We start from the raw sequence: 15,500 nt of genomic DNA, 5'->3' as shown, positions 1-15,500 counted from the left end.
ATGATCAAGAGTTCTATGCAATAGTTCAAGCCTTAAAGAAATGAAGATATTATTTATTGCCAAAAGAATTTGTTTTGTATACTGATCATCAGGCATTACAGTACCTAAATAGCCAAGGTAAATTGAATTAGAGGCATATGAAGTGGGTAGAATTCTTGCAGAGTTATACATTTGTGTTGAAGCATAGAAGTGGAAAATCTAACAGGGTTGCAAATGCACTAAGTAGGAGATAGTTGTTGCTTACAACAATGCAGGTTGAAGTAGTTGGGTTTGATGAACTCAAGACTTTATACCCTGAGGATCTCGATTTTGCTGAAGCATGGAAAGCTTGTAAAAAACCTGTTGTTGTAGATAGAACCAAGTGGTTAGACTATTTGATTCAAGATGGCATGTTGTTCAAAGGTAGTCAATTGTGCATTCCAAGGAGTTCCATGAGGGAAAATCTGATTAAGGAGAAACACAGTGGAGGGATGGCAGGACATTTTGGTCGGGATAAGACCATTGCCATTCTTAGAGAACATTATTTTTGGCCTCAAATTACACAGGATCTGAAGAAGTTTGTACAAAGTTGCCAGGTTTGTCAAGTTGCCAAGGGGTTTAGTCAAAATACTGGCCTATATCAGCCATTGCCTGTTCCATCAAGGCCATGGGAGGACATAAGTATGGATTTTTTTCTTGGATTCCCAAGGACACAAAGGGGTAATGACTCAGTATTCGTGGTGGTTGATAGGTTCTCCAAAATGGCACATTTCATTCCATGCCACAAAACTCATGATGTTGTCCATATTGCAAACTTGTTTTTCAAAGAGGTGGTAAGATTACATGGTCTTCCAAGGAGTATAGTTTCTGACCGAGATACTAAATTTGTGGGGTATTTCTGGAGGACATTGTGGAAGAAGTTGAGAACAGACTTGAAATTCAGTTCCACGCATCATCCACAGACTGATGGGCAAACAGAAGTGGTAAATAGAAGCCTGAGAAATTTGCTGAGATGTTCAGTTGGAGATAAGCCCTAGGGATGGGATTTGATTCTACCACAGGCAGAGTTTGCTTATAATAACTCTGTAAATAGGAGTACTGAAAAATCACCATTTCAAATTGTATATGGAAATAGCCCAAGGACTGCACCAGAATTGAGGAAGAAAGAACAAGGGGAGAGAACAAGTGCTGAAGTCAAGGAATTTGCTAAACACATCAAGCGTCTACATGAGGAGGTTCAAGCACACATTATCAAGATGAATCAAGAGTATAAAGCTAGGGCTAATCAAAGGAGAAGACATAAGGAATTCCAAGTAGGGGATCTTGTCATGGTGCACTTACGAAAAGAAAGATTTCCATTTGGTACTTACAACAAGCTGAAAATGAAGAAATTTGGCCCCTGCAAAGTTTTGAAGAAACATAACTCAGGAAATGCATATGAGGTGGAGCTGCCAGATGGTATTCACATTTCTCCCATTTTCAACATTGCAGATTTAACAGAGTATCATGATGATGGTACAGATGAGGAGCTGGTTTTAGAGCCATGCCCAATTCCTGCTTCTAAGAAGGAGGAGATAGAAGACATTCTAGATCATCATGTGGGTAGGAGTACCAGAAATAGGCAGTATGAAGTGTATTTGGTCAAATGGAAAGGACGACCGATTGAAGACTCAACTTGGATTTCAGCAGCTGAGGTTTCCCATTTGGGATTTCCTCTACCATCCATAAAGTGACAGAGTCACTTTTCAATATACCCTGAGTGTCTGATGCAGGAGCATCCAGAGGTATAAGGGCAATCCTGTGTCACCCAAAAAAAAATTTACTTAGACTTAGTCTTTGTTTTATGTCTTTACATTTTTGGATACCCATTTGGCTCAAATAAAGGTTCCAACTCTCATAGTTCAACTATCAGTGCATTTGAAAATCCCAAAAAAATAGGAGCATGCAATTTCACCATCATTTTGGTGACCTAGAAGGGGCAACTTGGTCAGATGAATGTAATTGAGATTGAGAGCATTCCAAAAAAAGAATCAGGTCAAAAGGCCCCACGGTTTGAAAGTTATTGCAATTTTTCGAGTTTTGGAGACCTCCTAAGAATGCTTCAAAGTCAGGTTTGGGGGATTAAATGACCTCAAAAAGGGTCAAAAAATGGGGGATGAGCGCAGCTCCTCCATAGGGCTATAGAGCGCTTCGAGAGATTTTCGAAAATGTAAACAGTTCGTCAATCGGAGCTACGGTTCAAAAGTTATGCCTCTCGAAAGTTCGGCTACCATTTCTGGATTCTTCTAGATTTGCACCGACTTCTAACGCGGCTTCTGGAACCTTCTATTTTGTTGGTGGATGCCTAATAGCACTTTCTAGAATGTACTCCTAGTCCTTAACCCTTCGGGGTCTATTTAAGGAGATTTTTGGCATTGTAAAAGGCAGTTCGGATTGGAGCTCGAGAGGAGGTGCTAAAAGGAGAAATATTCTCCAGATTTATGCTATTGTAAGCCTGTAGGGCATGTTTCAAAGTTTATTTTCTTTGCCCTATTGTACTAGCTGATTTTCTCAGTTAATATAATTTCCTTTTCTATTGTGTCCATTCTGTTGTTGGGTTTTGTACCCATCAAGTGGTATCAGAGCGGGTTTTCCTGAGTGTGTAGACAGAGCACCGACTGTGAGGCAGTTTGCACCAGGACTGTGTGGTTGTGGGTTCGAGTTAGAAGATGCCTCCATGAAGAGAGGGTGACGGAAGGGCCAGAGTTATTGATCTTGAGGAGGTTAGAGCCCTCCAAAGACAGGTACAAGAATTGCAAGAGGAGCTTCGTAGAGGAGCAAATATTGCCGCAGATGAGAATGGTGAGGATGACAATGAAGAGGAAGTAATGGAAGTTGACGGGGAAGTTCTGAATCTTGTAGAGTAAAGGCTTTTTAGGGCCATTACTAGGTTTGGGAAAAGACCTACAATTGAAGTGGGTATATTTTCAGGAAATTTGAAACCAGACGAGTTGATCGATTGGATCAATGAACTGGAAGAAAACTTTGAGTATGAGGATATAAGGGACCCAGATAGGGTTTAGTTTGCAAAGGCCAAACTAAAAGGCCATGCAAAAATCTGGTGGCAAGAGGTTCAACTGGAAAGACTTAGAAGAGGAAAGGAGAAGATCACAAGATGGGATCGCATGGTGGAAAAATTGAAGAAGCAGTTCATTCCTGTGGACTATGAGCTTGATCTATTTAAGAAGATGCATGGGTTAAAGCAAGCAGGAAGATCAGTCCAAGAATATATAGAGGAGTTTTACCGACTCCTGATTAGAGCGGGGCAGCAGAAGAAAATAAGGAGAATTTTTCTCGTTATATCAGTGGGTTGCGACCTAGCATCCAGGAGGAATTAAGTCTGGTAAGAATGACCAGCGTTGAAGAAGCATACTAGTTTGTCCTACAAGTTGAAGAGAAGCTAAGTAAAAGGTTTGAAGGAAGACAAAAAGGGTGCGGTCAAGGAGGAAGGGGAAGCGGTAGATCATCTGGAGGCCACAATGAAACTCAAAAGAAAAATGAAGATGAGGGTACTAGCAGGAACCAGAGGAATGAGGGTTTCAACCGCTCCCATGATCAAGACATTGGAAATCAAAGAGGAAGAGGTAGAGGACGTGGACAAGGAAGAGGAGGCTTCCATGGTACCTGTTTCCATTGCAATGAAGAAGGTCATCGTTCCTTTGAATGCCCTCAATGACAAGGAAGGACCGATAGGAGAGCTGAGCGCCAAGCTAGGGTTGCTCATGTGGATGAGGATGCACAACCATCACATTCAGAGGATGCAGAAAAAGGAGAGACCTTGGTAAATGAAAGAGTCCTACTAAGTGGTGAGAATGAACCAGGACAACGGAGGAGTTTGTTCCGTACCAGATGCAAGTGTGAGGATAAATGTTGTGATGTGATCATTGATGGTGGTAGCACTGATAACTTGGTATCAGAAGAGATGGTCTCTAAGATGAAGCTCAAGAGGGAGAAACATCCCCAGCCCTATCGGATTTCTTGGGTAAAAGATGATCATAAGGTCCTGGTAAGTGAACAATGTTTAGTAAAATTCAAAATTGGGAGTTACCATGATGAAGTTCTCTGTGATGTTATTTCAATGGATGTTTGCCATCTATTGTTGGGTAGAACATGGTAGTTTGATAGACATGCAATACATGATGGACATGCAAACACATACTCTCTGACAAAGGATGGAGTTCGCCACAAATTGAAGCCCATGAAAAAGGAAGGTGAAAAGGTATGTAGCAGTGCTAGGATTTGTCTTGTTGATGGAAGGAAGTTTTTAGATGGCATGAAACATACACGTATGTGCTATGCCTTGATTCTTAGGAAAGATAAAGAAGGTAGTAGTGAAATACCATTTGAAGTTTTAGATTTACTAGGGGAATTTGGAGATATTATCTCTGATAATGTTCCAGATGGATTGCCACCAGTAAGGCAAATCAGTCATCAGATAGATCTGATTCCAGGAGCTAGTTTTCCTAACAAGGCTGCTCACAGGATGACTCCTACTGAAACAGAGGAACTAAATAGACAGGTTTAGGAGCTGTTGAGGAAGGGCTTGATTCGAGAGAGCCTGAGTCCATGTGCAGTACCTGCAGTACTCACACCAAAAAAGGATGGAGAGTAGAGGATGTGTACAGATTCCTGAGCTATAAATAGGATAACCATCAAGTATCGATTTCCTTTGCCAAGGATGGATGATCTTATGGACTGCTTGAGTGGAGCTGAGTACTTCACAAAGATAGATCTGAAGAGTGGTTGTCATTAGATATGGATTCGAGAAGGAGATGAGTGGAAAACAAACTTCAAGACCAAGGAGGGTCTTTATGAGTGGTTAGTCATGCCCTTTGGATTGACGAACGCCGCAAGCACCTTCATGCGGCTCATGAATGAGGTACTTAAGAAGTTCTTGGGAAAATTTGTTATTGTCTATTTGGATGATATTTTAATTTTCAGCAAGACTTTGGAAGAACATTTACTGCATATTCTTAGTGTCCTTGAAAGGCTAAGGGAAGAGAAACTATTAATTAATCTAAAGAAGTGTGTCTTTGCAAAAAGGGAGTTAGTCTATTTGGGATTTGTTATATCACCAGAAGGTCTCAAAATGGATCCAGAGAAGGTAAAAGCCATCTTGGAATGGCCTACTCCAAGGTCTGCTACTGAGGTAAGATCATTTCATGGTCTGGTTAGCTTTTATAGGAAGTTTATTAAGAATTTCAGTGGCATATGTGCACCCCTAACTGCTACAATAAGAGGGGTTAGAAAAGAGTTCAAATGGACTGTAGCAGCTGCGAGAAGTTTTGAATTGCTGAAGAAGAAGGTGACTGAACAGCCTGTGTTGGCACTTCCAGATTTTAGAAAAGTTTTCCAGGTGGATTGTGATGCTAGTGGTAGCACTATTGGGGTTGTATTAAGCCAAGAAGGTAAGCCTATTGCATATTTTAGTGAAAAATTGAATGATGCAAAGAAGAAGTATTCTGTTTATGATCAAGAGTTCTATGCAATAGTTCAAGCCTTAAAGAAATGGAGACATTATTTATTGCCAAAAGAATTTGTTTTGTATACTGATCATTAGGAATTATAGTACCTAAATAGCCAAGGTAAATTGAATCAGAGGCATATGAAGTGGGTAGAATTCTTGTAGAGTTATACATTTGTGTTGAAGCATAGAAGTGGAAAATCTAACAGGGTTGCAGATGCACTAAGTAGGAGATAGTTGTTGCTTACAACAATGCAGGTTGAAGTAGTTGGGTTTGATGAACTCAAGACTTTGTACCCTAAGGATCTCGATTTTGCTGAAGCATGGAAAGCTTGTAAAAAACCTGTTGTTGTAGATAGAACCAAGTGGTTAGACTATTTGATTCAAGATGGCATGTTGTTCAAAGGTAGTCAATTGTGCATTCTAAGGAGTTCCATGAGGGAAAATCTGATTAAGCTGAAACACAGTGGAGGGATGGTAGGACATTTTGGTTGTTATAAGACCATTGCCATTCTTAGAGAACATTATTTTTGGCCTCAAATTACACAGGATGTGAAGAAGTTTGTACAGAGTTGCCAGGTTTGTCAAGTTGCCAAGGGGTTTAGTCAAAATACTAGCCTATATCAGCCATTGTCTATTCCCTCAAGGCCATGGGAGGACATAAGTATGGATTTTGTTCTTGGATTGCCAAGGACACAAAGGGGTAATGACTCAGTATTCGTGGTGGTTGATAGGTTCTCCAAAATGGCACATTTCATTCCATGCCACAAAACTCATGATGCTGTCCATATTGCAGACTTGTTTTTCAAAGAGGTGGTAAGACTACATGGTCTTCCAAGGAGTATAGTTTTTGACCGAGATACTAAATTTGTGGGGTATTTCTGGAGGACATTGTGGAAGAAGTTGAGAAGAGTCTTGAAATTCAGTTCCACGCATCACCCACAGACTGATGGCCAAACAGAAATGGTAAATAGAAGTCTGAGAAATTTGATGAGATGTTTAGTTGGAGATAAGCCCAAGGGATGGGATTTGATTCTACCACAGGCAGAGTTTGCTTATAATAACTCTGTAAATAGGAGTACTGGAAAATCACCATTTCAAATTGTATATGGAAATAGCCCAAGGACTACACCAGAATTGAGGAAGATAGAACAAGGGGAGAGAACAAGTGCTGAAGTCGAGGAATTTGCTGAACACATCAAGCGTCTACATGAGGAGGTTCAAGCACACATTATCAAGATGAATCAAGATTATAAAGCTAGGGTTGATCAAAGGAGAAGACATAAGGAATTCCAAGTAGGGGATCTTGTCATGGTGCACTTACGAAAAGAAAGATTTCCAGTTGGTACTTACAACAAGCTAAAAATGAAGAAATTTGGCCCCTGCAAAGTTTTGAAGAAACATAACTCAGGAAATGCATATGAGGTGGAGCTGCCAGATGGTATTCACATTTCTTCCATTTTCAACATTGCAGATTTAACAGAGTATCATGATGATGGTACAGATGAGGAGCTGGTTTTAGAGCCATGCCCAATTCCTGCTTCTAAGAAGGAGGAGATAGAAGACATTCTAGATCATCATGTGGGTAGGAGTACCAGAAATAGGCAGTATGAAGAGTATTTGGTCAAATGGAAAGGACGACCGATTGAAGACTCAACTTGGATTTCAGCAGCTGAGGTTTCCCATTTGGGATTTCCTCTACCATCCATAAAGTGACAGAGTCACTTTTCAAGATACCCTGGGTGTCTGATGCAAGAGCATCCAGAGGTATAAGGGCAATCCTATGTCACCCAAAAAAAAATGTAGTTAGACTTAATCTTTTTTTTAGGTCTTTACATTTTTGGATACCCATTTGGCTCAAATAAAGGTTCCAACTCTCATAGTTCAACTATCAGTGCATTTGAAAATCCTGAAAAAATAGGAGCATGCAATTTGACCATCATTTTGGTGACCTAGAAGGTGTGACTTGGTCAGATGAATGTAATTGAGATTTAGAGCATTCCAAAAAAAGAATCAGGTCAAAAGGCCCCACGGTTTGAAAGTTATTGCAGTTTTTCAAGTTTTGGAGACCTCCTAAGAATGCTTCAAAGTCAGGTTTGGGGCATTAAATGACCTCAAAAAGGGTCAAAAATTGGGGGATGAGTACAGCTCCTCCATAGGGCTATAGAGCACTTCGAGAGATTTCTAAAAATGTAAACGGTTCGTCAATCGGAGCTACGGTTCAAAAGTTATGCCTCCCGGAAGTTCGGCTACCGTTTCTGGATTCTTCTAGATTTGCACCGACTTCTAACGCGGCTTCTGGAACCTTCTATTTAGTTGGTGGATGCCTACTAGCACTTTCTAGAATGTACTCCTAGTCCTTAACCCTTCGGGGTCTATTTAAGGAGATTTGTGGCATTGTAAAAGGCAGTTCGGATTGTAGCTCGAGAGGAGGTGCTTAAAGGAGAAATATTCTCCAGATTTATGCTATTGTAAGCCTGTAGGGCATGTTTCGAAGTTTATTTTCTCTGCACTGTTGTACTAGCTGATTTTCTCAGTTAATATAATTCCCTTTTCTATTGTGTCCATTCTATTGTTGGGTTTTGTACCCATCAAGTGTTATCAGAGCGGGTTTTCCTGAGTGTGTAGACAGAGCACCGACTGTGAGGCAGTTTGCACTAGGACTGTGTGGTTGTGGGTTCGAGTTAGAAGATGCCTCCACAAAGAGAGGGTGGCGGACGGGCCAGAGCTATTGATCCTAAGGAGGTTAGAGCCCTCCAGAGATAGGTACAAGCATTGCAAGAGGAGCTTCGTAGAGGAGCAAATATTGCCGCAGATGACAATAGTGAGGATGACAATGAAGAGGAAGTAATGGAAGTTCTGAATCCTGTAGAGTAAAGGCTTTTTAGGGCCATTACTAGGTTTGGGAAAAGACCTACAATTGAAGTGGGTATATTTTCAGGAAATTTGAAACCAGACAAGTTGATCAATTCGATCAATGAACTAGAAGAATACTTTGAGTATGAGGATATAAGGGACCCAGATAGGGTTAAGTTTGCAAAGGCCAAACTAAAAGGCCATGCAAAAATCTGGTGGCAAGAGGTTCAACTAGAAAGACTTAGAAGAGGAAAGGAGAAGATCACAGGATGGGATCGCATGGTGGAAAAATTGAAGAAGCAGTTCATTCCTGTGGACTATGAGCTTGATCTATTTAAGAAGATGCATGGGTTAAAGCAAGCAGGAAGATCAGTCCAAGAATATACAGAGGAGTTTTACCGACTCCTGTTTAGAGCGAGCCTGTAGAAGAAAATAAGGAGAAGGTTGCTCGTTATATCAGTGGGTTGCAACCTAGCATCCAAGAGGAATTAAGTCTTGTAAGAATGACCAACGTTGAAGAAGCATACCAGTTTTCCCTACGAGTTGAAGAGAAGCTGAGTAAAAGGTTTGAAGGAAGACAAAAAGGGCGCGGTCAAGGAGGAAGGGGAAGCAGTAGATCATCTGGAGGCTGCAATGAAACTCAAATGAAAAATTAAGATGAGGGTACTAGCAGGAACCAGAGGAATGAGGGTTTCAACCGCTCCCATGATCAAGACATTGGAAATCAAAGAGGAAGAGGTAGAGTACGTGGACAAGGAAGAGGAGGCTTCCGTGGTACCTGTTTCCATTGCAATGAAGAAGGTCATCGTTCCTTTGAATGCCCTCAACGACAAGGAAGGATAGATAGGAGAGCTGAGGGCCAAGCTAGGGTTGCTCATGTGGATGAGGATGCACAATCATCACATTCAGAGGATGCAGAAAGAGGAGAGACCTTGGTAAATGAAAGAGTCCTACTAAGTGGTGAGAATGAACCAGGACAACAGAGGAGTTTGTTCCATACCAGATGCAAGTGTGAGGATAAATGTTGTGATGTGATCATTGATGGTGGTAGCACTGATAACTTGGTATTAGAAGAGATGGTCTCTAAGCTGAAGCTCAAGAGGGAGAAACATCCCCAGCCCTATCAGATTTCTTGGGTAAAAGATGATCATAAGGTCCTGGTAAGTGAACAATGTTTAGTAAAATTCAAAATTGGGAGTTACCATGATGAAGTTCTCTGTGATGTTATTTCAATGGATGTTTTCCATCTATTGTTGGGTAGACCATGGCAGTTTGATAGACATGCAATACATGATGGACATGCAAACACATACTCTCTGACAAAGGATGGAGTTCGCCACAAATTGAAGCCCATGAAAAAGGAAGGTGAAAAGGTATGTAGCAGTGCTAGGATTTGTCTTGTTGATGGAAGGAAGTTTTTAGATGGCATGAAACATCAACATATGTGCTATGCTTTGATTCCTAGGAAAGATAAAGAAGGTAGTAGTGAAATACCATTTGAAGTTTCAGATTTACTAGGGGAATTTGGAGATATTATCTCTGATAATGTTCCAGATGGATTGCCACCAGTAAGGCAAATCAGTCATCAGATAGATCTGATTCCAGGAAATAGTTTGCCTAACAAGACTGCTCACAGGATGACTCCTATTGAAACAGAGGAACTAAATAGACAGGTTTAGGAGCTGTTGAGGAAGGGCTTGATTCGAGAGAGCCTGAGTCCATGTGTAGTACCTACAGTACTCGCACCAAAAAAGGATGGAGAGTGGAGGATGTGTACAGATTCCTGAGCTATAAATAGGATAACCATCAAGTACCGATTTCCTTTGCTAAGGATGGATGATCTTATGGACTGCTTGAGTGGAGCTGAGTTCTTCACAAAGATAGATCTGAAGAGTGGCTATCATCATATACGGATTCGAGAAGGAGATGAGTGGAAAATAGCCTTCAAGACCAAGGAGGGTCTTTATGAGTGGTTAGTCATGCCCTTTGGATTGACGAACGCCCCAAGCACCTTCATGCGGCTCATGAATGAGGTACTTAAGAAGTTCTTGGGAAAATTTGTTATTGTCTATTTGGATGATATTTTAATTTTCAGCAAGACTTTGGAAGAACATTTACTGCATATTCGTAGTGTCCTTGAAAGGCTAAGGGAAGAGAAACTATTAATTAATCTAAAGAAGTGTGTCTTTGCAAAAATGGAGTTAGTCTATTTGAGATTTTTTATATCACCAGAAGGTCTCAAAATGGATCCAGAGAAGGTAAAAGCCATCTTGGAATGGTCTACTCCAAGGTCTGCTACTGAGGTAAGATCATTTCATGGTCTGGTTAGTTTTTATAGGAAGTTTATTAAGAATTTCAGTGGCATATGTGCACCCCTAACTGATACAATAAGAGGGGATAGAAAAGAGTTCAAATGGACTGCAGCAACTGCGAGAAGTTTTGAATTACTGAAGAAGAAGGTGACTGAACAGCCTGTGTTGGCACTTCCAGATTTTAGAAAAGTATTCCAGGTGGATTGTGATGCTAGTGGTAGCGCTATTGGGGCTGTATTAAGCCAAGAAGGTAAGCCTATTGCATATTTTAGTGAAAAATTGAATGATGCAAAGAAGAAGTATTCTGTTTATGATCAAGAGTTCTATGCAATAGTTCAGGCCTTAATGAAATGGAGACATTATTTATTGCCAAAAGAATTTGTTTTGTATACTGATCATCAGGCATTACAGTACCTAAATAGCCAAGGTAAATTGAATCAGAGGCATATGAAGTGGGTAGAATTCTTGCAGAGTTATACATTTGTGTTGAAGCATAGAAGTGGAAAATCTAACAGGGTTACAGATGCACTAAGTAGGAGACAGTTCTTTCTTACAACAATGCAGGTTGAAGTAGTTGGGTTTGATGAACTCAAGACTTTGTACCCTGAGGATCCCGATTTTGTTGAAGCATGGAAAGCTTGTAAAAAACCTGTTGCTGTAGATAGAACCAAGTGGTTAGACTATTTGATTCAAGATGGCATGTTGTTCAAAGGTAATCAATTGTGCATTCCAAGGAGTTCCATGAGGGAAAATCTGATTAAGGAGAAACACAGTGGAGGGATGGCAGGACATTTTGGTCGGGATAAGACCATTGCCATTCTTAGAGAACATTATTTTTGGCCTCAAATTACACAGGATGTGAAGAAGTTTGTACAGAGTTGCCAGGTTTGTCAAGTTGCCAAGGGGTTTAGTCAAAATACTGGCCTATATCAGCCATTGCCTGTTCCGTCAAGGCCATGGGAGGACATAAGTATGGATTTTGTTCTTGGATTCCCAAGGACACAAAGGGGTAATGACTTAGTATTCGTGGTGGTTGATAGGTTCTCCAAAATGGCACATTTCATTCCATGCCACAAAACTCATGATGCTGTCCATATTGCAGACTTGTTTTTCAAAGAGGTGGTAAGACTACATGGTCTTCCAAGGAGTATAGTTTCTGACCGAGATACTAAATTTTTGGGGTATTTCTGGAGGACATTGTGGAAGAAGTTGAGAACAGACTTGAAATTCAGTTCCACGCATCACCCACAGACTGATGGCCAAACAGAAGTGGTAAATAGATGTCTGAGCAATTTGCTTAGATGTTTAGTTGGAGATAAGCCCAAGGGATGGGATTTGATTCTACCACAGGTAGAGTTTGCTTATAATAACTCTGTAAATAGGAGTACTAGAAAATCACCATTTCAAATTGTATATGGAAATAGCCCAAGGACTGCACCAGAATTGAGGAAGATAGAACAAGGGGAGAGAACAAGTGTTGAAGCCGAGGAATTTTCTGAACACATCAAGTGTCTACATGAGGAGGTTCAAGCACACATTATCAAGATGAATCAAGAGTATAAAGCTAGGGCTGATCAAAGGAGAAGACATAAGGAATTCCAAGTAGGGGATCTTGTCATGGTGCACTTACGAAAAGAAAGATTTCCAGTTGGTACTTACAACAAGCTAAAAATGAAGAAATTTGGCCCCTGCAAAGTTTTGAAGAAACATAACTCAGGAAATGCATATGAGGTGGAGCTGCCAGATGGTATTCACATTTCTCCCATTTTCAACATTGCAGATTTAACAGAGTATCATGATGATGGTGCAGATGAGGAGCTAGTTTTAGAGCCATGCCCAATTCCTGCTTCTAAGAAGGAGGAGATAGAAGACATTCTAGATCATCGTGTGGGTAGGAGTACCAGAAATAGGCAGTGTGAAGAGTATTTGGTCAAATGGAAAGGACGACCGATCGAAGACTCAACTTGGATTTCAGCAGCTGAGGTTTCCCATTTGGGATTTCCTCTACCATCCATAAAGTGACAGAGTCACTTTTCAATATACCCTGGGTATCTGATGCAGGAGCATCCAGAGGTATAAGGGCAATCCTGTGTCACCCAAAAAAAAATGTACTTAGACTTAGTTTTTATTTTATGTCTTTACATTTTTGGATACCCATTTGGCTCAAATAAAGGTTCCAACTCTCATAGTTCAACTATCAGTGAATTTGAAAATCCCGAAAAAATAGGAGCATGCAATTTGACCATCATTTTGGTGACCTAGAAGGTACGACTTGGTCAGATGAATGTAATTGAGATTTAGAGCATTCCAAAAAAAGAATCAGGTCAAAAGGCTCCACGGTTTGAAAGTTATTGCAATTTTTCGAGTTTTGGAGACCTCCTAAGAATGCTTCAAAGTCAGGTTTGGGGCATTAAATGACCTCGAAATGGGTCAAAAAATGGGGGACGAGTGGAACTCGTCCATATGGCTATAGAGCTCTTCGAGAGCTTTCCAAAAATGTAAACGGTTCATCAATCGAAGCTACGGTTCAAAAGTTATGCCTCCCGGAAGTTCGGCTACCGTTTCTGGATTCTTCTAGATTTGCACCGACTTCTAACGCGGCTTCAGGAACCTTCTATTTTTTCTTTTGATGCCTACTAGCACTTTCTAGAATGTACTCCTAGTCCTTAACCCTCCGGGGTCTATTTAAGGAGATTTTTGGCATTGTAAAAGGCAGTTCAGATTGGAGCCCGAGAGGAGGTGCTAAAAGGAGAAATATTCTCCAGATTTATGCTATTGTAAGCCTGTAGGGCATGTTTTGAAGTTTATTTTCTCTGCACTATTGTACTAGCTGATTTTCTCAGTTAATATAATTCCCTTTTCTATTGTGTCCATTCTGTTGTTGGGTTGTGTACCCATCAAAATATGTGGACTAGAGTAAAGCCATGAAAGAAGAAATTGAAAATTTTGAGAAAAACAAGACATGGACTCTATTTCCTAGACTAGAAGACAAAAATGTGATTGGCACCAAGTGGATATTTAGAAATAAGCTAGATGAAAATGGTGAAGTCACAAGGAATAAGAGAAGATTAGTCTACAAAGTATATGCACAAGAAGAAATTGACTATGGATAAACATTTTCTCTTCTTGCTATATTGGAAGGAATGAGAACTCTGCTTTCTCATTTTGCATATAAAGGTTTCAAAGTTTATCAAATGGATGTTAAATCTACATTTCTAAATGGTGTATTAGAGAAAGAAGTTTAAATAGAAAAATCAAAAGGATTTTTTGATGTTAACAATGAGAACATGGGATGTAGATTACGTAAAGCTCTATATGGTTTGAAAAGCTCTATATGGTTTGAAACAAGCACCAAGATCATGGTATGAGAGAATTCATAATTGTGTTGTGAAGATTAGATTTGAAATGACTAATGATAAAAATAATTTGTATACATGAAGATAGAGAAATGAAAAGGTACTTTGTTATTTGAAATACTTGTTGATGATATCATATTTGGAGGTCAAGATGCTTTATGTAAGGCTTTTGCAAATGAAATGAAGCAAGAACTTGAAATGCCTATATTTGGAGAGATCAAGTTCTTTGTGGGTTTGCAAGTATATCAGATGAAATATGGTATATACATAACTCAATCAAAGTATGTCAAGGATATACTAAAAACTTTTGGATTGGAGGATACCAAACCAGTAAATACACCTATGGTGACAAGCCATAAATTATCAAAGAATGATGATTCAACTGAGGTGAATCAAACATTTTACATATTTATGATTAGTAAATTATAATATTTAGTACACAATAGACATGATATTGTATTATTTGTAGGGATAGTTACAAGATTCTCTAAGTTAATCCTAGGGAGAATCATTTGATGGTTGTAATGAAAATTTTGAGATATCTAAAAGGAATGGAGGAATATGGTCTATACTATAAGAAAAATGAAAAATATGAATTAAGAGCCTATACTGATGGTGATTGGGCTAGAAACATTGATAATAGAAAGAACACCAGTGGAGAAGCATTTTTCTTAGACAAGAGGATGGTTACATGGATTAGCAAGAAACAAAATTGCACTTCACAATCTACTGCTAAAGTTGAATATGGTGTTTTTGTTGTAATTGTACAAACATTGTATGGCTCAAACAACTGCTCAAAGGTATGAAGGAAAAGATCATAGAACTAGTGAAACTTTATTGTGATAATACAAGTGCTATAAATATATCAAAAAATCATGTGATGCACACAAAGACTACACACATTGCAATCAAGTATCATTACTTAAGAGAAATAGTTCAAGATAAAGAGGTGAAGATGGAATATGTTAACACAAAAGAACACATTGTTGATATCTTCACAAAAGTGTTACATAAGGATGCTCATGAGTATCTAAGTGATAAAATGGAGGTGATACCCCTATCAAAGGCTATGTGAGTAAGAAAAGGAGTACCCTATATCAAACAAGTTGACTGCGATGTATTAAAAATTGATCTTACTTTAGGAGCTGCCTTAAAGTAATCAAAAACTTGAAACTAAAAATTAGTCACAAACAAGGTGATACACAAAAAATTGAAGAATTTTATATATGCATATTAAGATGTCATGTTTTTGGCATTATTGTCAAAGAGAGAGATAATTACTAATCAAGGGAAATACAAGAAAAAGGGAGATAGTTATTGAACAAGGGAAATACAAGAAAAAAGTGGATAGTTATTGATTAGGAGAAATATAAGAGATTGGAGATTAAACAAAGAGGGAGAAATCCTAAAATAGAGTATGAAAAAAATATTATATCTGTTGATAACATCTACATAGTAAGATGGAGATATTGTAGAAGGGAGATATAAGAAGTA

This window comes from Cupressus sempervirens, chromosome 5, assembly GCF_028749045.1.
Source record: "Cupressus sempervirens isolate cs-2001-9-10 chromosome 5, ASM2874904v1, whole genome shotgun sequence".
Lineage (NCBI taxonomy): Eukaryota > Viridiplantae > Streptophyta > Pinopsida > Cupressales > Cupressaceae > Cupressus > Cupressus sempervirens.
Note: the sequence above shows the minus strand (reverse complement) of the source record.